Source organism: Indicator indicator, chromosome 3 (genome assembly GCF_027791375.1).
Source record: "Indicator indicator isolate 239-I01 chromosome 3, UM_Iind_1.1, whole genome shotgun sequence".
Classification (NCBI taxonomy): Eukaryota; Metazoa; Chordata; class Aves; order Piciformes; family Indicatoridae; genus Indicator; species Indicator indicator.
In genome coordinates, this window is record NC_072012.1 from 21,252,986 (window position 1) to 21,270,953 (window position 17,968).

General features: G+C 41.0%; 1 protein-coding gene across 2 annotated transcripts in view; it reads right to left on the reverse strand.

The window, feature by feature from the left end:
* Positions 1 to 15,357: 15,357 nt before the first annotated feature.
* The window catches only part of CD36 (CD36 molecule), a 33,957-nt gene continuing 31,346 nt past the window's right edge, over positions 15,358 to 17,968 (reverse strand). For both annotated transcript variants that reach the window (XM_054399957.1, XM_054399956.1), the window contains exon 14: positions 15,358 to 17,664. The gene's annotated coding sequence lies outside the window, so the exon portion shown is untranslated. The remainder of the gene's footprint in view (positions 17,665 to 17,968) is intronic.

Here is a 17,968-nt window from a genome sequence, read left to right on the forward strand (position 1 = left end):
GATGGAGGGGGAAAAAATATATCAATAGATTACTGTCACAGAATCACAGAATGGTAGGGGTTGGAAGGGATCTCTGGAGATCGTCAAGTCCTACCGCCTTGCTAGAGCAGGATCACCCAGAGCAGGCTGCACAGAATGGCAGCTTCTGAATGATTCCAGGTACAGAGACTCTACCACCTCCCTGAGCATCCTGTTCCAGTGCTCTGCCACCCTCAACATAAAGAAGTTCCTCCTCCTGTTTAGATGGAACTTTCTATGTTCAGGTTCATGCCAAATACCTCTTGTCCTGTCACTGGGTACTACTAAGACTGGCCCCAATGTTTGCTTTCACTGGAGGCTTTGCCCAGCTGCAAAGATTGTTTCTGGCTGCATGGAAAGTGCCCACATACCCATGTGGGATGAAACAGTGATCCTGAGAAAGAGCAAAATCTCAGGTTCTAACGAGAAGAGGCAAACACTCAATCTGTGCAGCTTCAAATATTCTGCTCTTTTGGAGCAACCAGTGTGTTGACCACATTTTCTATGTGGAAAAGCTGAGGTAGACGTCCCAAGTACAGGATAGATCTGAGCAGGGACCTGAGGATTGCTGACATTCCCTGCCCACATTTTCAGCCACTGGATCTTTTGTGTCTGCACAAGGGAAAAAGCAACACTAGCAGATATATAGATTAGACAGATAAACAGACAGACAGATATTAGAGAGAAAGAAATCAGATATATAGATTATATAGGTCTGTTTGTCAGACTGCCAGTCACAAATGCACTCAGTTAAATTACCCATAAGATAAACTATTTTATAACTCAGACAGGTCAATAATCAAAGTAATTAGTCCAAGCTATCCAAAGCAATGAGCACAAAGAAATGTTCCTAAGACTGTTTTCTCTGGAGGGAAGGATCAAAGGCCTTTGCCACAGAAGAGAAAGATCACTTTTATTAGGACCACAACAAATCCAGATGTTTCTTTCATATATACAGGACTAAAAGAGCTCACAAATTTTCTTCCCTTTCCATGATTTCTAAGGATTAGAAAGATTTATGATATTTACCTATATACAGATTTATCCTGTGTATGGATTTGTCCTGTGCTGTGTCCTCCACATAGCAATGTCTGGAGCTGTCTATCAGGAAACGGTTAAAGCAGAGAATAACATTCTTGGTGGATTATCCAGGGCTCCAGAAGTAGGGAATAATGTTTGCTGTCATTTGGTAACCACCTGGCCCTCTGGAGCATGCTAGCCACCTCCCTGCATGGGGGGGTATCATGGCGCAGTACACACTGGCCAAGGAGCCATAAATGGAGCTGAGACAGTTCATGTTCTAGTGATGCTGGTTAGAGATTAACAAAGAAAGAATTCCCGTGCCAGTTTATTCACTCCTGTCAAGAAGGCAAGCTGTTATTTTGAAACGAGCTAACACACGATGGTGAAAACCATATAAGCCGAACAGAAACTTCCCCTGCATCCTCCAGCCAACTGTAAAGTCAGCCAGCAGAAATCTTGGAAATGGTACAACTCTTCCTGCCCTGAGAGCACTCAGGTTTGCATGCCAAGAATAAATCTCACTCCGAGGGAAACCTCTGAAGTAACTGCTGTTGACTGAGCTGTTCCTGGCTGTGAAGGCAGAGCTGAGTGTGGCAGACAGTGTCGTGCCATACCAGATGCTGCATTCTCCTGGCCCCACTTACACCAGATTTTACCTGACTTGTCAGTGTAGGAAGAGAAGTTGAGGCAGTCCCCTCCATTTGCCTCAGACTGGCAAATCTGGGCCTGTCTTTTGGTTAGCACCAGCTACTCTGTGCTGTCCAGAAAACTGAAACAGGCATAAACACCATTTAACTGGTTGATTAAGTCAGTTCACAGCTGCTTTTCATCACCAGAATTCTGCAACGATACCATTGGATCTAGGTGATATTTTGGTCCCTTTACCAGGACAAAGCACTAAGTTGCACAGGATGTATCAGCATCCGAAAGATGCACACAGCATTGGGAAGGTTGGTTCAATAACCAGGAAAGTCCTGATTTGCAAATAGTACTTGGTAGGGACCTTTGTCAGCCTTAACAGGGAGAAATTTTTTGCAATGCTTTCTGCATGCTGCACACCTGTATTTCGCTAAACAAGACAGTCCTTAAGATACATCAGACCTTGTACTTGAAACTTAGCTACTGGAAAAGAGCAGAAAATTCCTGAAAGAACCAGAATTCAAGTCAAGTCAATTCTTGCTAAAATACCCTGCATGTTATGAAATATCATAAAGTCCTTGGCTAATGCACACATCATCTAGCAATTCCCATCCCTAAATCCTAGGAAAGATCCAGCTAGTATTTCCTTGAAGACATATTAAACTGCAACCCAGTCCAATGTCCACCCTTTCTCATTTCTTTAAGCCAGGTTCCTAGTGAAAACTCCTACTGACATTAGTTATTCAGTGTGGATGAGTGAGGGCTGAATAAGGCCTCTGGGATTTGGCTTTCTGAGAATTATCCTCAGCCTCCTTTTCCCTGTGTCCATAATCCTCTGCACTGGAAATTTTTCTCACCAGCTGACCATGGGTGCTCCATACTCTCTCTTCATAAATTCATTCCAAGTCACTGAGAAGATCACTTAATTTCTCTGTTATTTCAGTTACTATGGCCATAGTAACCATCCACAAAGTCAGGCTATCACAAGGACACAGAACTGAGAAATTATTCAGAAGATATATTTTTATTTTAATTATTCTGAAGACATATTTTAAAATGTACCTAGAGAAAAAATTGTCCCAGTAACATTAGGAAAAATTCAGAACAAAACTCAGAATTAAATAGTCCCTTACAAGTTCTGGCATTATACAGTAAAAGAGAGATTAAAATGCACCTCACTTCTTTTCATTTGACAAATATAAAAAACTTTATTCCTCTTTATTATTTCCTTATCCCAAGCCACTCAGATCCCCAAATAACTGGATTTTTTTCCTCTACGTAAGTAATGAGATAGCTAAAGAGTTTTTCCACTGGAGGTTCTCTCCTGTAGGAAGAATCATATTCTTTCATGAGTGGATGCAGCTTTGAAGCAGTATGGAAGACACACATGACTCTGCAACCCTGGCTGTCGTGAAACCATGCTGTTTTGTCCACCAACTATACCAACACTGTTAATTGCCTGCTTAAGGAATTCTGACAGTCAGATGTTCGCTGACTTGAAGTTGCCTTTGAAGTCGGCTAGATGGCGCTAGAACACACTTCTGTGTCACATTAATGGGCATATGGCTCATACTCTCCTAGCTTGATCAGAGAGTATTTAAAACTCGGGTTTCCAGTGTACCTCTGCACTTAAAGTATAAAATGAGACTCCAGCCTTGGACTAGAAATTATTAACTATGACCCAGTAACTGAATATTGTGTTGATTTTAAGGATATCAGCAAATTTCCCAACGACACCGAGCCCTGTGGTGCAGCGGACTCATTTGAGGGCAGGGATGTCATCCAGAAGGATCTTGACAGGTTTGAGAAGTGGGCCAGTGCCAACTGCATGAGGTACAAGTCAAAGTGCAAGGTCCTGCATCTGGGTCAGAGCAATCCCGGGCACAAATCCAGGTTGAGTACAGGGTGGGTTGAGAGTACCTCTGAACAAAGAGACCTGGGGGTGTTGAGAAGCTCACCATAAGGCGGCAGTGCACACATGCAGAAGGCACACCGTGTCCTGGGCTGCATCAAGAGGAGTCAGGTTGCTGAGAGTCTGGAATAGGCTGCTCAGGGAGGCTGTGGATGCCTCTTCCCTGGGGGTGTTCAAGGTCAGGTTGGATGAGGCCTTGAGCATCCAAGTCTAGTTGAGAGGTATCCCTGCCCGTGGTGGAGAGATTGGAGTAGATGATCTCTAAGGTCCCTTCCAACTTAAGCCATTCTGTGATTCTCTGATTTAATTTTCCTTGCCACCACAAATCTTGACCCTTGGTCTCCCTAGCTGTCTTTGCAGAGTAGTTCTGTGTTTTAGTGTATTTATTTCTTTGTAATTCACTTGGGTCCACTGACTTGAAGAATCATGTAATGTAATTAACATGGGAGGGATGCAGAGACAGTTGAGCACAGCCTGAATTTATGTTTTCATTTGGCTGGTCAGAAAATTGGTTGCAATTCAAAACAAATGTGTCATCCCAGATCTCACACTCTGTTCTGTGGACAGCTACACACACGCTGCAATGGCTGAAATGAAAATGTTCAGTCTCAGAGGATATTTAACACCCCACATTTTCAACTTCTTTTCTCACCACTGATCCCAGATTACCTACAGGCCTTTTCACAAGGATGCAAGAAAGGGTTTGAACTGGTTGAAAAATGAATTACAGGAAATAAACACAATGCACAGCAATGCAGTCCTCATATTCTGCTTGCAAGCTAACAGTTACTGGTATTTTATGACTAGTCTGGATGAGTTGGAGCTTTGCTGCTATATGCTAGCTGACTGTTGCAAGGCCTGCAGGAGCAACATCATGCCTGCCACTGCACAGCGACTTCCAGCCACACAAGAAAGCTGATCACAGCTCAGACATGAATGTGACTGCATGTTTGCTAATTAGCAGGAATTTTTGCAGCCCATGAACACAAAGAAAAAGAAGAGAATTGATAGAGAGAAAACTCTTACCAGTCAAGGTAAGTATTGATCCAGCTGTTTATTGCACTGCTGAGCAAAACAGTACCTTTATAAGGTCAAAGGTTTTTCAAACAAACATTAACCCACTTTCTGGAGGAGCAAGTTTTGAATTATTGCAGGAAAACCTGTCATGTGAATGCAGAATGTGTTGATTCATTTGTGTAGGCTTTACTGCTGTCAGTTCTCCCTCTTGATCAAGGGAGATGTTGAGTAAGTCTCAGGTGATGCCGCTGGGCTGCTCCTTGTAGTAGGAACTAGATGGAGGGTCTGGACTGGGATTTCCTTGTGATCTGTACAAAAGGGAAGCTTCAATTCTCTGAGAGCAAAGTGCTGTTTTCTCTGTCCCATGACAGCCCTGAGCACTGTGTTATTGAGGCTTGCAAAGTTTCTTTTTTCCTTTCTTCTCTTTTCCATCCAGACTTAGATACCCGTGCCCAAGATGCAACAAAGGACTTAGCTTCAAATAGGTTGTAAGAATTAGATTCAAATATCTTCTGGTTGGAGAGGGATTGGCACTTGAGTTAGCCCGGTGATCTGTGATTGAAAAAGGAAGCAGCAGCCTTTCTCTGGATGTGCTGAAACAAAGTTGCATGTAGTCTCAGAACAACTACAGGTTCTTGCTTTGTAATCAGACTAATATCTGCTGTAGAAATCCTCATAACTCCCAAGAACTTAGATAACTGCTCTGCTCATGTGAGCAGATGAAACTTAGCTGATTGTAGCCAGGAAGTTTCACTTAGGTCAGGTGGGAGTTTTGATTTAGGCATCCAGAGCCAGGTGCAATGTAAGTTCTCCTGAATTTACATCCCATGGCACAGATAGCAACTTGAAAGATTCATTCCAGAATATCAGCCAAAACCTTCTCTCTAGTGCTGGGAAGCCCCAAACACACCAAATATCATGAGGGGAGGCATTCACATGAGCTACTTCTTTCAGTTCCTTGGTTGAGGGGTTATAAATAAACCTTTGTTATTTGTGTTATATCGCATCATAAGCCTTAAACTTAGAGGAATCATGATCCACAAGTTCTCTTTTTCTTTTTTTTTTTTTGTCCATTAACTATAAAAAGGGTGTATTGTGCTGGTATAATAACTATGGTAAAGACACCTAACACTAGGTGAGATAAGCCTCAGAATAGCTGCTGCCTGGAATGACTGAAGAGTCAGGCACTGGAAGGGAGAAAGTGTAGTGGCACTGACACCATGGGTCAGCTGAAAGCTTTCGTAAGTGCCAGCTCACTCAGGGCCATGCACTGGGGCATGTGCACAGCAAGGGCCCTGATTTCATTCTGCTCTTCCATTGGCTTTGGATGAAAAGCAGCAAACTCTTAACTGAAGAGTACCAGCCTCCTCCCTACTGCACTATAACAGCACATAGAGGCCCCAGGACACAGCAGCAGTCCTTTACTCTTTCTGGTCCAAATACACAAATGACAGCCTCCCTTCAGGTCAGCAAAACAGGTGAGAAGCAGAAGCAGACACAGAGCAGGACAGTTAAAAAGCTGAGGACCAAGTTAGTCGACTCTGGTGAATACATCTGCAGAATATTAGGAACAAGATCTTTGGATGTTAGGAACAAGTTCTTTACCACGAGGGTAGTGGAACACGGGAACAGGTTGCCTGGGGCAGTGGCTGGGACTCCATCTCTGGAGATATTCAAGGTGAGGCTGAACAAGGCTCTGGGCAACCTGATCTACTTGAGGATGTCCCTGCTTACTGCAGAGGGGTTGGACTAGATGACCTTTGGAGGTCCCTTCCAACCCATTCTATGATTCTATGATGATTCTAGGCTCATTGACCTCTTAATGCCAATGTAGAACTGGTCTCAGGAACTGCCTTCTCCATCCTTTTCCAGCTTCTAGACCCCTACAAGCAGATGAGATATTACAACCTTTACCTTCTTTCTGACAGTGTAACTCAGGCTACCTAACATTTCCATGACCACAGGAAGCCACCTGATCCAACTTGATTTTGAATTATCTAATTTAATTGTAGGAAATGACCTTTGCCCTTATGTCTCTGCTTTTAAAAGGATTGCTTCAGCTCCAGTCATTAAATGCATGCATGAACCACCCACTTTGATATGGAAATTGCTGCAGCCCAAGGGGATTTCATTAACTAATTAGGGAGGAGGGCATATAATGTCATTTGCTGTAACTGGATGTGCAGGACCAATCAATAAGTGACCACATATGCATGAGCCAAGAGGATTTCAATACCCTTAGCATCCCTGTGAAAGAAATAACAATGCAAGAGGGAGCTCCTCTATTTGTGACACAATCTTTTGGTCTCAGGCATATTTAATTGCTTAAAAGAATTGCAGGAGCCTGCTGTCATATCAATCTGCACAAAGCCAGAGAGATTTATCATCTGCTTGGAAAAGCATGGCAGCCAAAGAGCAGTTCCAAGCCGAGGGCTTGACAAGCACTGTAAGAATAAAATCTGCTTTACATCAGAGCTTTCATAATCAGGCCATGTTTTGCATTTGTATTCCAAGTTTACTACTCTTAAAGGTCAGTTTTGTTCTGAGTCTGAAAGAAATTCATGGTATTAAGTGCTAATGCAGCTGTAAATACAGCTTTCTTGATTTTTTTTTTTACTTTAATATTTTTCCTCCTGTTCTGTTGGCTGAAACTCTAACCAGCTGGTGCTTGCTAGATTGCATTCTTAGGGTGAAGAGTTTGTCCTACACACACAGAATATGTTCATTCCTCAGGAATCAAGTGACCATGCCAGAGCTAAATAATACATAAAGCATATAATTTATTTTGGCCTATGATTTCTCCAGATGATGAAAACCAGTACATTTATTAACTTTTGACTACAAACCACTGATTTTCAGTAGAAATACACAACATAGAGCAAAATTTTTTAGTGGGAAGGTGTTCTTTGGGGCTTCACTTAATGTTTATTGCTTTCATAACTTCTGGTTTGCAGCACTCAGTCTCTATACACAGAAATGGGACAAGGCAGATGAGTTTTTATTTGCAGGAAAACTTTCATTCAGGTAAAATGCACCAAATTGGCATTGACTAAACTAAGGGGAAAATTTCCATTAAATTTATGTAAGGTGGAGTGAGTCATATGTTTGAATACAGAGTAGACCATTTGCAGTAACTCATGTATGGTCTGCAGTCTAAACCTGTGATGTTTAAGCATCATCACTTATAGTCTAGCTTTGGGTTATTTTTACCAGTGCTCTTTTGGTTAGGTGGGTATCAATGGGCCTCATGAGCAATTGCCCTTAGGTCATAATGCTCTTCAGAATCAGAGCAACCTGAGTTTTGGGCCCAAGGTCCAGTGGTAGCTGACTAACTGTTATTTAATAACCACTGAAATTAACAGGAGTCATAGGTTTGAGCAGTACTTCAGTGATCAGATCTCTTTGAACATTTGAATTGTGAATGTCCTGTATATGGAGGGTTTGTGCCTGAGGAAACACAGGTCTGAAGCCCACCCACAATCAAGAGCTGAAACTATGGTTGGAAAATGAATAAAGAGTTTTTTATCCTTTGGTATCAGAGTAATTAAAATGCCTCAATCCTGCCAAGAAATCTGTGACTTTTTTCATTTTCTTTTTCATACTCCTGTAAAGCTCAGAAACCAATGGCACCTCAAAATGCCAGTGCCCTTCCTCAACAGAAGGCCAGGTCCCATAAGGCTGCCAGAGCATCTAGGCTGCCCAGCCTCAGGCTCTGCAGCATTTGTAAATCATAGAATCCTAGAATGTCTTATGTTGGAAGGGACCTTTGAGATCATCTACTCCAAACTCCACACCTCTCAACTAGACTCAGCTGCTCAAGGCCTCATCCCACCTGGCCGTGAACACCCTAGGGAAGAGGCATCCACAAACAACCTTGTACTGAAGAACTGCTTCTTAAGACCAAGTCTAAACCTCCTCTCCCTCAGCTTCAAACCTTTCCCCCTTGTCCTATTTCTGACACCCTTACAAAAAGTGCCTGAACAGTTTTTTTGTACTATACCAAGGAGTACCTGAAGCAAAGGGACTGGCAGATACTTAGACACATTTTCAGTCTTTAATAAAGAGCTGAGTTACGTAGGGGGAAAAAAATACTATATCCAAGACATATTTGTATGTCTTTTCCCCTATTGCATTTACTTTCATTTTGTTTGTTTTCATTTTATTGTTTTATGATGGTAATGTTGGTCAAGAGTGTTGGGTCACACCCAGCTGAAGGGACATAGATTGTGTTATCTTCTCAAATGCATTTCTGTTGCCTCACTGCCAGTAACCTGACTTTATCAACTCCAGGAGTTAGCAGGTTCAGGTACTGTTGTGCATGGAGTTGGAAAACAGTAGTTATCAAGGTAGTGGGTGGTTATCAAGGCAGAAGAACTGGGTGAGGAGGGTGTGTTCGTGTATATATTGTCATAGGTGTGTGTGTGTAGATGATGTAATGGAGAATTCAGCCTTATCAGATGGTGCAGTTTTATTTTTTGTTCTTATTTATATGAGCATATGGTAATAATGTCATGTGTGCAGCAACTCTCTGCTTCACAAAATGGCTTTTTGCATGTTTGCTAGTTGTCAGTGCCTGTCTAGAAGAGCCATCAGCCACCACTGCTGAGGGCTGGAGGAAGCAGACCAATGGGGACAGAATTAGCAAAAGGCAGTATTTTATATATCTGCAGCTGTGTGTGCTCCCTGGTGAGGCAGCAGCTGGAGATGAACTCAGACAATGGCAGCTGCCTCTGAAATCTCCTTCGGCAAATCTGGTAATGGAGAAAGTTTAGTATTTATTGCATATCTGTAATTGTAACATGCCTTCACTGCCTACTCAGACCTGGAAATACTCTCCCTGCCCTTCAGGTACTCAGCACAAATGCTTAGTCTTCAGCAGGGATGCCAAGCTACTATGTGCAGAGCTTCAGTCAGACAAGACTTTCTGAAAAGTTCATTTACAGAGCTAATTTGGATAATGGATACAAGTTGCTAAATAATTTAAAATGCAACAACACAGAAGCGTTAACTACAGTATCAGGATCACCCCTGTGCCAAGCTCATTTTGTATGTTCAAAGTAATTGAAAACTCAGTTTTATTCAGCAAAAGGCAGGTGTGCAAAAAAGTGATTTCAGTCAATAGTTAAAGGTAGAGATTTCTTGGTTAGAATATATGAGAAGAGTAATGTGGTAATTACATATATGAAAAGGTTGTAAGAGACATTTTATACTAAATTGCTAGAAAATTTAGGAAGAAATCCTCATCCTAAAATTGTTACCAAAATCTTCCATAACATACAGTGACAATTAGACACACTCAATATCCTACCCATACCAAATGGAGGCTAGACAACAGAAACTGTATCTTCAGAACATCCACACTTGCATATTGCAGATAGAGGAAAAAGTGACCAAGCCCAGCATTTAGCACGTTGTTTAGCAACGCAGATAACTTCTGATATAACAACTTGGTCCTTATTTCTCTAAGGAAGAACTTCGAGTCTAGTTCTGAATCTTTGTCCAAGCTGTTCGACTGTGAAAAATAAACTGATCATCCATCATGGTAAACAGTCTCTTGAGTGTTACTAGAAGTGCATTCAGCTAGGTATTAGGATGTCATCTCACTGGGAAAGATAGTAGATAGATAGATAGATAGATAGATAGATAGATAGATAGATAGATAGATAGATAGATAGATAGATAGATAGATAGACAGACAGATAGATAGATGTCATCCCTCCCACACATCCACAGATAATCAGTCCTGGAAACTAAAACTGAGGTGGTAAAACCCAAAAGTCCCTTATTTTTCCTTCTTTGATGATATGTTCAATTTAATTTAGCTGAATTTCAGGGAGGGACTTGAAATTTCTCATCATTATATGATTTTTTTTTAATGAAATAAATATTAAGAATATTATTTTCAAGGAAGCCTATTTATGAAACATCATTTCAACAGTCATCTCAAAAACCTTTTATATTTTTAATATTTTAAGCTTTAAAAATATGATCATATAAGGGAAAACATATAACTTTTTTTTAAATTAAGTTTTACTTTCCAAATGAAAGAGGGTCTGCTCTCCAGTGTTCCAAATCCAAGAAGTATACTGAATGTAATGACTGGATATGATAAATGCACACAGATATATAAATACTTTATGTCCATAAATAATGGGCACAGGTGAATATGGTCTAACCATAACTCCAGACAGACCTCCTGACCAGAATGCTGAGTTCTCAGCAGGACTTGCAATACTGCCTTGACAATGGGGATCAGAAATGCCTCATACCCTGCTCACTCAGACAACCCCACAGACAAGTTTTTGAAGGCAGGCTGCAAAGTCAAGTTTGCAGTTTATATATAGATACTCTTTTTTTTTTTTTTTTTTAATTCCTGTCATAGGGTACCAGCATGGTTAACCCTCTTAATTGTATATTGTTGTTATGGGTGCAGAAGTTATCTCAACATACGACTGTAGCATCTCTTTCTTGTGGAAGCCACACACTAACATATCTGAACAAATGAGGTGACTATTGCAACACTAGCTAGTTGTGTGAAGTGACGACACAACCTTATTTTATGTTCTGGATTAAGGTGAAGAAGAGGGCCTCAGCTGAAGTCTCTCCACTTCCACCCAAACCCTGGTGCTGGGTCAGCCACTCTGGACAGGACATTTAGAGCGCTTGGGTCTTCAGCTAGATATCGCATTGCCATCTAGTGCTCGTTGCAGAAAATGCGTGGCAAGGCGTGGAAGTTAAACTGCACCACACACCAAAAAAAAAAAAAAAAAAAAAAGTGTAAGAGCAAGGAGGGCTTTCAGGAATGTTCTGCTGAAGGGCTTTTGTGTAATGGCAGCAGGAAATTCCTGACAGAAATTCTCCAATCTCCTTCCTTTTTTTTCTAAAGGAGCAAGAAACAATGTGAGGGAACAGCAAGAGAAATTTGGAGCTTTCAGCCATTCCATTTTCCTTTCTCAGATGGAGGAGAACCCTGGGCAGATTCCTGCATAACCCCTTCCTGTAAATACAGAAAGCACAAGCTGCAGGTAAGCCGTGTACAGCACTTCCTCTTTCCGCTCAGTATTTGCTTGCAAATAGAATGCAAATACACAACTCATTTCTCATTCAAATTTATTCAGTTTCCCTCTGGGATTACTCCATAGCTTCCATAGTCCTCCAACACTGCAAACAGTGACTCAGTGAGTTGTAAAGCATTGATCTCTGTCACTTTTAGCAGGTGTGTTTCATTCCCAAGTTTTGTTGCATGGGTGCATGTTGACCAGAAGAAATCAGTGCTGTCAAAAGTGTAAAACTTGTATTGTTATACCTAACCATGCCATTCAGGGGTTCAGGCTAAAAGAAAGCATTTCTTTATAACCTTTATTTGAAACACCCAAGAAATGGCTGTATAAAAAAACTTAGAAAATATTAGCAAGAGAAATTAGTAGAAATCTGCTCCTGAATTATTTAGCTGGATATGCTTTTCATTCCTCTCTTCCATCTACAAAGACCAACTTCACTTGAAGGAATAACCTGAATCATAGCCTACTCTCTTCATCTGAATTTAAATGACTTGACATAAAAATAGGACATTTTGGAAGCCACAATATTCCATGTTCTGGGTGATACCTCTGGTCATGAACTTATTTGTACTGCTAAAAACATTGTACACCTATCAGATATGGATCTTTCAGGATTGTACTAGGTGCCAAATATGATCTCACACAGGAGACACATCCATCCATCCATCCTTTCAACAATGTGGGTGATGCTCAAGGAAGATTTTGTCTTCTGCCTGGAAGATTAGATGGTGGATGGAAAGAATTTTCTGAATTAACCTCTTAGCTGCACTAACCTGTCATTGAATTAAAGTATATGCTTTGCCAAAAATTCTTTCTTAGTGCTTTTCCCCATTGCTCATAGGAAAAAATAAAAATAACTAGAGGGTCCTGTTTCCCCCTTTGTCCTCATTTTCTGCCAGTGCAAGACCTTGAATGTTGCAACATTCTTCAATTTATTCTGTTGAAGACAACCATGCTGATGTTATCTAGACTGCAGAATGAAATGCAGCTGCTGCCACATGAAAGTCAGTGTATGTCCGTGTGCATTAATTGCAGTGGCAATTTCTGGTTTTGGAAAGCAGGCCCTGTGTTTGACGAGTGCAAAGATAAATAGTTACACCTGTAGTGTCAATGCAGAGTGAAGGATATGATTACACATTTGTGGTTAAATAAATAAATAAATAAATAGTCTGGATTTTATATGTCAGTACCCAATAGTAGCTGCACTTCCAGCAGGCTTTATCTCCCACTGTTGGTTTGAGATGCCAATCGTGTTTTAGCACCTATCATGAAAGTATCAGTGGAGACATTTACCTTTAGAAACATTCACATATGTGTGCTTTGCATTTGGAAAAATATGGCAGGAAAAAGTAAGCATAAAAATGCAAATTTCCCAGTCCTGCAAGCAAATATTGTAGTGGGGCTGAAATTACAAATGTGTTTAGGGTGCATCCAAGACCTAGGTCACATAAAAGAGCACAGGAATAGCTATTAAAGGAAGTACTTATTTGTCCACAGATCCTTGGTGTTACAAAAGTGATGGCACCTGGATACACCAAGCACGTGTTTCATACACCACAAATTCACAGAACTCAAGGGAAACTCTGGCCTTAGGAAAACACTCCAGAACATTATTTAGCATTAAAATGTCTGACTTAGTCCTGCATCCAAGAAAATGTCATTTAGAAGACACTTGGGCTGTGTTTCTTTTCCTCACACTGTGTTTTTAAGTGATATTGCAACTGTTTCTGGTGCTATCATCTGTCAGAGGAAGGAACAACGATCTTCAGCCAGCATTATTTTTGATTGCCTGCGCTGAAATGAAGCAGGACACCTTGTGAAAAACTCTGTGTCCTTTGGGTGGCGCCTACTGCAAAGCATTTGCTTTCTTTTGGCATCATAGAATCACTGAGACTGGAAAAGACCTTCAAGATCATCAAGTCCAACTGCAATCCATCTACCATGACCAGTAAACTATATCCTGAAACACCACATATACAGTTTCTTGAACACCTCCAGGGATGGTGACTCTGCCACCTCCTCGAGACAGCCTGTTCCAATGCCTCACCACTCTCAATAAAGAAGTTTTTCCTAATTGTCCTAGCTAAACCTCCCCTGACACAGCTTAAACCCATTTCCTCTCGTCCTATTGCTAATTACTTGGGAGAAGAGAGCAACAACAGCCTTACTGCAACCTCCTTTCAGGTACCTGTAGAGAACAATAGGATCTCCCCTCAGCCTTCTCTTCTCCAGACTAAACAACCTCAACTCCCTCAGTAACTCCTTGTATGACACCTCCAAACCCATCTCTGGACACACACCAGCACCTCGATCTCTTTCCCACACTATGGCACCCAGAATTGAACCCAGTACTGAACCTGTGACCCCCACCAAGGCCAAGTACAGGGGCACCATCGCTTCTCCTCTGGACACACTGGTTTTGATCTGGACCAGGATGCTGTTGACCTTGACCACCTGGGCACACCGCTGGCTCATGTTCAGCTGTAAACCAGCATCCCCAGATCCTTTTCTATCAGGCTGCTTTGCAGCCATTCTGCCCCAAGCCTGCAGCATTGCTTGGGGTTGTTGTAACCAAAGAACAGGACCCAGTACTTGGTTTTGTTAAATCTCATTATGCTAACCTCAGCCCATCGACTTAACCTGTCCAGATCTCTCTGCAGTGTCTTCCTAGGAGAGCTGAGAAAGGTCCCAAACTGGCACTGGTGAGTGGGCTTTAAGGCCCTGGCTCCTTTGGGTACAGCTGGGAGAGGATGTGACTACAGAGCAACAAGGAGAAAAAGGGAATATAAAATTATTAGCATCAATTTATAAATGCAATTTACATTTAGTAAGCTTGAGCCATTTATCTCCCTGTTTCTTGGTTTTATATGGCCACTGGGGGGGGGGGGGGGGGAAACACCTGTAAACACATTTTATTACATTTATTATTATTTTAAATACTGTCCCTGTATATATCCATGAATGTAACAAGTATTTTTCTGGTCTCTCAGTTAAAAGAATAAAGAAAATACAAATCATCTATTTCAGGGTGTGACAGCATGTTTATGTTACTTTAGACACTGGTACACTAGGTGGGAGGAATAGTTTTAAGAAAGGCTTTGAAAGACTAATTACACTTAGAGATCATGAGTTGGCACACCTGCTGTGGGGTGTAAGTATGTGGGCAGTTAGATCTTGGGTCAGATCTGATTTTAACCAGTGATTTTCACCCATGTGCACCTGGGGCAGTTGGAGAACATGAGGTGTGAGCATAGCCAGGGTCATCTCTCACTAGACTTGCCAGGCTAGCAGAGCCAGCCAAGTGTGTTGAAATGTGCTGCTGGATATGGTAACACCAAGCTGCTGACACCTTCAGCTCTAGGCAGTTGAAACAGGTCTCTCTCTGAGCTTGGTTTCCTGAGACTGATTTAGAATTACTTCAGTCAAGACATGCTTGTCTCAGCTCTGCCCACAAAGTCCCCCCTTTTTTGTAATCCACAGGATAAATGCTGTTTGTCACCAGGATTTTTAAATATCGTGTGTCAACCGGACAAGGTGATAGGCACTTCTAGGCAGCTGTGATGTGCCAGAGTACAATGGCATAACAAGGCTAGCCATATGCTTCCTTATTCATCAGTTTATAAAACCAATCTCTAGAAAAACACCCAAAATGCCAAGAAAAGAAACACAGCTACTTCATTATTCAGCACAGAAGACTTTATTTACAATTAGACAGAAAGAAGAGCTTGAGCTCTATTTTATTTGTATTGAGTTCATTAACGTTCCTAATAAATGTTTATCCTGCATTTTTTGAACAAATGTAAATATTGAACATTAGCCTTATTAACATGAATTAAGAACTGTACACTGATGCTTTGGACAAAATAATCACTAATTTTAATTCAAGTGTACTCTAGGTACTGAACACAGTGTCAAAGTCCAAACCTGCATTGAGATCAATGAGAGTACACAGATGAACAAACCATTCGTGTGAATGCAAAACTGGGCCCTGAGACAGTTAAAATCATGGCCTAATTTGCTGAATTGCTCCTGCTGGAGCACCACATTGCACTAGACAACACTAGCAAAGCAAATACTAACTTGTAGTCAGTGGCCAAAGAAGACAAAGATGAAATGCTTGTGTATCAAAAACAACAGAAGCATTGCTGTTACCTTTCATGAAAAGATTTCTATGACAGATTTTGGCATAAAAGATTAGTTCTAGAGTAAAAACTTTGGGTCAGATCTTGAACCATAAGATTCTAGGGATAGCTTCAGTTGTGTCAGACTGTCCCCAGACTAGTATGGGAACCAAGCAATAATGTGGAGATGACAAAAAGGGCTTGTTTTTTATTGACTAGCAAGCACCATGAGTAATCAAATGCACAGGCTGTCTAGGTGAGCAGAGCTTCTGCTGAGTCTCATGTGTTCTTTATATCTGCTCTGTAACTCTGCATTTCCAGCTCGTGGCTGGAAAAAGAGCGTGCAGCTAGGTACCACATAGACCTTGCCTTCAAGAATAATCTTTGGGGATTACTGTGATTTATTAGCTTTATTGATAGTATTTTAGTCTATTGGGTTTTCCCTTTTATTTCCAAAGGGTAAAACCACCTTACTAAAGATTCTCAGCCAAAAGACAGTCCTTTACAGTCCTTTACTACCAAGATAAACATCTTTGGTTTTTAAGTCCATTGTATCATTATTTTCAAACACCAGGCTATGATTAATTTTCCTTTTTCTTTGCAGCTCTTACTTAAGGGAACAGAATATCTGAGGGGAAAAAAATCTTAGAAAGTACTGAAATTAGCCTCTCATTCTGAATTTAGTGAGTCTATGAGAAAACAATAGACCCCACAATACTCAATATGTGCCCCATTAACACTCATCTCTAAAATATGGCATTCAGATTGAATGAAAAAAGCAAACCATCCATGCAGATGGTAGTGTTTGCTACCTGCTCTAATGAGGCTGGTGCACCGCATTAAGCAAATGGTTGCACAAATTTCCTTGTGGCAGATGGTTCAATTACAAACATAAGCAAGGAATTGGGGCTATCTGTTTTCATTTATGTTGTTCTATAGCAAGGAAGCAGAACGCTCTGATGTTTGACCAAAATCACTATCAGTCTTTCCTGTGTCTAGAACATTCTGGAATATCTTCTTTTGACCTTTAAGGGAGGCCTTGGGCAAAGTGGTGTTAGCGGAGAGTAGAAGCTGGTGTTCAAGCAAGAGCCAGGAGGAAAAGCATAGAGGAAGCAAGAGCAATGGAGCAGGTTGGGAGTTAAGGAGTTGTTCAGATTACTAAACAGATGTGCAGCCAAATGTTCATGAGCTCCACTAACATATGAATGACTGTGGCTATCTATGAGCCAGCTCCACTTAAAATGTATAGACCACATATTTTAGTAAGTTTTTTATTAACTTTGTGTATTACAGTTAGTAACTTAACATAATAAACTTCACATTCGATGCAATTCACATCCCTGAATAGAGGACAGAGAGCAGGTCTATTACAGCAGCTTCCATTCCTTGACAGAACATAAACATTTCAATGAAAGAATCTAGAGCACAGCACGAGTTCAAAGGTGTTGTCATTCCCAGGCTGTGCTCAGAGACAGAACATCAGCAAACAGCTTTCTTTTGTCTTGCAAATCCCAAAAGAAAAAAAAAAAGTAGCAAATTGCATAAATGGCAGAAGGTAGACTAAAATCCAACTGCACTTCAGCTCTGGTCTGCTTGAATGTCATTTAAAATTTGTAACAAGGTTCAAATAATCAGAGATATTTGATAGCATAGTTTCCATGGTGGCCTGTTTAGTGATGTCAAAAACATGAACTTTGGAAACATCAGCCTGTTTGGGTTAGTTAGCTGGTCTTCTCAAAATGGAAAAGCACGTTGAATTCCACAGCATGTGGACTGGCTGTGCCTTGGACCATACCTTTTGTCTCTGAATTTTAACATGCTACTTGGCTGAAATTTCAATTGAACATTGAGTACTTCTGAAGACTTTCGTTACCTGTCATGAAATAAAAGCGGATTCAGCATGTGATGAGTTAAGTCTTCATCTTAAAAACGTCTCTTTACTACTACTGTTACACCCTAACATTAATGTCTCTTCACTTCATGTAATCACTCAAAAAATGTGTTTGTTTCCCTAGATGTCAGTGCATCAACCCATCACTTGGGTTTTCCACCCACCATGGGAGTATATTTAGTCTTAAGGGGTTAGGTATGTTCTGGAGACGTTTAGACTAACATAACAGCGATGCATAACTGAGAGTAAGAATTGAGAAGTCCTATCCAACACACAATAAAAAATG